This window comes from Lynx canadensis, chromosome A2 (genome assembly GCF_007474595.2).
Source record: "Lynx canadensis isolate LIC74 chromosome A2, mLynCan4.pri.v2, whole genome shotgun sequence".
Lineage (NCBI taxonomy): Eukaryota > Metazoa > Chordata > Mammalia > Carnivora > Felidae > Lynx > Lynx canadensis.
In genome coordinates, this window is record NC_044304.2 from 114,927,527 (window position 1) to 114,933,526 (window position 6,000).

Here is a 6,000-nt window from a genome sequence, read left to right on the forward strand (position 1 = left end):
TTTTATGTTGGGTTGTGAATTTTGTGAAATTGAGTTAGAAAAAAATGTCCAGTTTAATTTCTTTGAGGGCAGAACATCCATTTAACATGATTTGGTTATATTACTTAATTTAATACAATAATCTCCTATATGGAATATGCAGCACTCTTTGAAATATTTTATTTTTTTAATTATGTTTGTCTTTGAGAGAGAGCATGGGAGGGGGGCAGAGAGAGAGAGGGAGACAGAGGATCTGAAGCAGGCTCTGCACTGACAACAGTCGGGGCTCAAACTCACAAACTGAGATCATGACCTGAGCTGAAGTTGGACGCTTAACCAACTAAGCCACCCAGGCACCCCCTATGTGAAATCTTTTAAACAGACTAGCCTTTTCTTTAGGCTTTATCAACTGACCAGAACACACTGTAAGTATGTAGAGAGATTTGATGTATTGTAATGAAGTGGTTTGGGGGGAGGGGGGTGGTGTTAGTAATCTTAGTAATTACTAATTAGTACCTATTTTCTGCCTTGGAAATAATCTGCAAAATTGTCAATGCCAGGATAATGAGTAATGATGACATGATATATCGGCAAGTATTTTTTCTGTTCCTTTTTCCTCCCCACAAAATTCCTGTCCTTCATATAAAGGTCTCTACTTTCTTTTTCATCACCATGTGATATGTTAATACTATATCCTTTGCAGTGACACGATTTTGATGACAGAAGTTTAGTTGAAATTTTAAAAATCACAACTTGAACGTAAAAAGTTTAATGTCTTCAAAAAAGGCTGCTATAAAAAAACAGTACTCAATTACAATTTTGACCTAGCTTTCCTGACCTACAATCTTAAAGGAAATTTTGAATCACAAAAATAAGCCATTAAATAAACACATATTAACCAAGCAGTCTATGTTCCTTTTGCCTTATATACTGTTAACAGCAAAAATTTGAGATTTGCCGCATAGGCCAGGGTAAGGGAAATATTTGGAGGAAATTTTGCTTTTTAAGGGTGATGCCATTAACATATACCCACAATGTCAGAAAATTCAGTCCATTCCAACATGACACCAAATTAAGCCCCAATAATTTGGTAAAATGAAAGACAATTTCAGGCTGCATCTTTCATCATGTGATAAATCCTTTAACACTCTTACATTTGCCTCAAAAGACTTAAAAGTTTGAATTTATCTTCACCTTCCTAACTTCCTCCTTTGCAAGGCTATTTTTAGGAGAAATAAAAATTTTAAAGTCTATGCTGGGAAATTGTCTGAAATGTTACTAACTAGAAAGCTTTTTAGTTCCCAGACCTTTAAGCCTCCTCTCATAACAACAGTAATTGGGTTCAGGATCTGGTTTAGTCAGTTCTTGTACGGGATTTCTCTGACTTTATCTTCCAACCCTCTATTGAATTTGTTTTCACTAGCCATGTTTAATTTCTAAGAACACTTTTAAAAAAATATTCTTTCCTATAGTATTCTGTCCTGGGGATACTTTAGTTTCTTTAATGTTTTCTATACACCTTGATGTCATTCAGTTTACTCTTCTTTTTCTGTTTGCTCTTTTCTGTTGGAGTCTTTACACAAATATCTGATCCCTGGCTGTGTATTTATATTTAAAATGAGACATTTAAAAATAATTTTTGTGTACAGAGGTGGGCTAAATTTTCAGTGAGCTTTGATGCACCTGGGTGGCTCAGTCAATTAAGCATCTGACCTTGGCTCAGGTCATGATCTCACAGTTCATGAGTTCAAGCCCCATGTTGGTCTCTTTGCTGTCAGTACCAAGCCTGCTTCAGGATCCTCTGTCCCCCTCTTTCTGCTTCCGCACCCCCTCCCCATTCTCTCTCAAAATAAATAAACTTGTAAAAACAATTATAAAAAAGTAAAACTTATCAGTGAGATTCGTCATATGATGAGGAACTGGCCACTTATTTTTGTTGGGGATCTATCGGAGATTCATAGATACTTTTCTGAGATGTTTGATTCTCAAAAAAAATAAACTTCCAAACTCCTGGACCTTGGGTGGGGAGGGCAAGTTGGGGAAAAAGGGGACTGTAAGCCTGGCTGCAGGATTTCTGGAGCTCAGGCAAAGGGGACAATAAACATAGGTTGCTTTGTCAGTACCATAATTTCCCCTTTGTCGTTGATGTCCCGGATTCTGAGGCCTCTCTGGTTACCCCTGTCATCCCACCCGCCCCTTTTTTTTTCCAAGAAAAAAACCTATCTCCCATCAGGTACAAATAGTTGCCTCACTAGGTGGATTTATGGAGCTAGATTCTAACTTCACCACTTACAGACTTTCAGTCTACTCTTCTCTGGTTACCTAGAGGCTTTTAGTTCCTGAGGCTTTTCAGCCTTCTCTAGGGACATCAGCATGCACCCTATAGATATTTGATCTTCTAAGTAATTGAATATTCTTCCATGTGCATTCAGTCCTCATAAATTGTGGTTTGAGATTTTGGTTATCTCCTAGTATAATGAAAGATGGTGTTTTTGCTTTTCCCTCTTATTTTGAGATGATTTTTAAGAGGAAAGGGGAGGGGGCATTAGTATTTTCACTCCGCCATCTTGAAATCAGAAGTTTCCTTCCTGTGACCCCACTCCTGATTTTTCCACCTCCCCCTTCCCTGACTGATCACTACTGAATTCTGCATCCATTGGCCCTATGCTCTATTGTCTCACACAGCACTCCACCAAGATGATCTCCATTGGGATCTGGGCTTGCCCATCTCTCTACCTTCACACACCACCATGCTCACCCTCACAGCTTCAGCCACCACTGACGTTATTTTAGGTCTTTGATAACCCAGCAGAGTCCTTACACATGTTGGTGTTTGCATGGACAAGTCAGTGGCCACAATGAGAAACTGGTTAATACAAGGGGATTACTCAAATGTGAACAGTGGGAACCAAGTTTCTCCTTCCAATCAAAGGAGGGAGTTAGAAATACAGGAGCAAGATAACTCCTGTGATCCTTGGGACAGAATTGGAGGTTATCAGTGTAAACTCCTAGTTTCTAATACACATAGACACAGAAATAATGTGTTGGTGTAAATGTGTGTCTGTCTATAGTACATATTTCCTAGCAATGCCCATGAAAGGGCTTGGGAGCAAAGACCTCACAACAGCAATCAGAAAACTTAAAGTTCAGATCATGGCTTCTAAGTACCATTAAAAGACCCAAGATTCCTTGGAGAAATGGCTGATTCCAAGACTGGATCAAGGAATGCATAAGATGAGCCTGGCAATCTTTGGGGCCAAGGAGTAAAGAAGTGCTCAGAGAATCATGCGATGTGTCAAAAAACAAAGGAGCTTACAGGGCTCTCACTGGCCAAATTGGGGAAGATATGAACCTCAAAATAATGACTAATAGATTATAACCCACTGAATAAAACTGGAAATCATGAGGCCATACTGATAGGAATGAATGAATGAATGAACCAAAAAGCTTGAGGAGGAATGACATTTTTATACTTTCAGAGTATCTCCCCACAAAGTCCTTACTAATAACAAAAAGGAAAAGAGTCATTGTAGAGTGAAGTAGCTTGGCACACACCACCTTATCAAGTGATCAGAGTGAGGTAGTGAGACAAATTGAAATTGTGCACAATCTGGGAGGTACAATGTGAAGACCATGGCTTCATTTCTGTGATAATCCTACCAGAGATGCTCAATCTGAATCCAATCATGAGAAAACATCAGATAAATCTGCATTGAGGAACTTCTACCAAATAACTAGCTATCAAGGTCTTGAAGTAGTGTTAAGATCTTTAATAGTGTTATGCTCTTGAAAATCAAGGAAATACTGAGGAAATGTTCCAGAATGAAGACGACTAAAGAAATATGAATAAGGCAACAATGATTCTAAACTGGATCCTTTTTTTTTTAAATATAAATGTGTTTGTTTATTTTTGAGAGGGTGCACGCGCATGAGCAGGGTAGGGGCAAAGAGGGGAACAGAAGATCCAAAGCGGGCTCTGTGCTGACAGCAGTAGGCCCCATGCGGGGCTTGAACTCACAAACCTGAGCTGAAGTTAGATACTCAAACGACTGAGCCACCCGGGCGCCCCAGGAGTACATAAATATTAACGTCTTGATTTTGGTGACTGCACTGTGGTTATGTGGGAGAATGTTTTTGTAGGAAATACAGGAACTATTTGAGTGATGGGGTATCAAGTCTGCAATATAGTCTCTTATACTGTATTTGTAAATCTTCAATAAGTTTCAAAGTAAGTGAATTGATTTTTTTTTAATTTTTTTTTTCAACGTTTATTTATTTTTGGGACAGAGAGAGACAGAGCATGAACGGGGGAGGGGCAGAGAGAGAGGGAGACACAGAATCGGAAACTGGCTCCAGGCTCTGAGCCATCAGCCCAGAGCCCGACGCGGGGCTCGAACTCACGGACCGCGAGATCGTGACCTGGCTGAAGTCGGACGCTCAACCGACTGCGCCACCCAGGCGCCCCTTTTTTTTTTTTTTTTTTAATAAACTAGGTTAGGGTGCCTGGCTGGCTCAGTCAGTCAGAAGGGCATGTGACTTGATCTTGGCGTCGTGAGTCTGAGCCCCACGCTGGGCACAGAGATTACTTTAAAACATTTTTTTTTACATTTATTTATTTTTGAGAGACAGAGAGAGCACAAGTGGGGGCAGAAATAGAAGGAGACACAGAATCCGAAGCAGGTTCCAGGCTCTAGGCTATTAGCACAGAGCCCAACACGGGGCTCAAACTCACAAACTGAGATCATGACCTGAGCCGAAGTCCGACGCTTAACCGACTGAGCCACCCAGGCACCCCTAGAGATTACTTTAAATAAGCTAGGTTGTACCAGTTATTCCCAGTGCTTTGGTAGATTCCATTGTACTCAAAATCCAAAGATGTGAGCAAGAACTATGACCAATCATCCTAAACCACCAGGGATAAACCTGTATTCCAACAAATTCATATTCATTGCCTCCTTGCAACTAAGCAGACTGGGAACCAGGGGGAGAGTAGGGTGTGTCACCATACAAAGGAAAAGACAGTTGTAGGATTTTGTGGGGAAGATGGATTTTAGGTAAAATTTGGTAAGCTCGAAGCAAAGCAGAGTTGTGTGTAAAGGCATCAACATCCAATCTGGACTGAGAAGTGGATGTAGGGTCGTTTTCTTGGAAACTACAAAATTAAGAAAAATATGGAATGCTCTTTTCAGGAACCTGAAGTTCCACACCTGGGTAGAAATCGATGCTACTTCTCTGTCTTCGCTCCTCCAAGGAAGAGTGGGATGTTTCATTCTTAAGAAAACAATTTCAAATAGCGGTGTTTATGTGGACTTTATTTTTTTTTTCAACGTTTTTTATTTATTTTTGGGACAGAGAGAGACAGAGCATGAACGGGGGAGGGGCAGAGAGAGAGGGAGACACAGAATCGGAAACAGGCTCCAGGCTCTGAGCCATCAGCCCAGAGCCCGACGCGGGGCTCGAACTCACGGACCGCGACATCGTGACCTGGCTGAAGTCGGACGCCCAACCGACTTCGCCACCCAGGCGCCCCTATGTGGACTTTAAACAACTAACTTTCTCAGTGTAAGAATGTAGTGTTTATAGGAGTTGTTATGATACTTTTCAGTTGCTGTCTGTCCTTGAAGGAACCAGTTTCCTGTTAACCTTATAACTGGCTTTATGTGTTACCCACCTGATGAATGGCTGGGCAGATTTTTGCTTCCTCAACAGCAGAAATGAAAAGTACGACTCGGTCTCTCAAACTACAAGTACTCCTGTCCTCCAGGGCCTTGCTGAAGATCTGTTTCCTTAACCTGCTTTCTTCTCATTTCCGACCCTCAAGCCTCCCTTAAAGTCGGAGGCCTAGTACCACGAGCAAACACGCCTCTTTCTCCGCGTTAACCATCCAAACATTCCGCTTTCCCAAGACAAGCTCTGTGAGTGGGGGCCGCCCCGTTCTTCTCAAACCCTATTGGGTAAAACCCACGCCTCTCATCCCAGGGCGGGACAAGAGAGAAAGGGGCGCGAGAAGATGACATCACG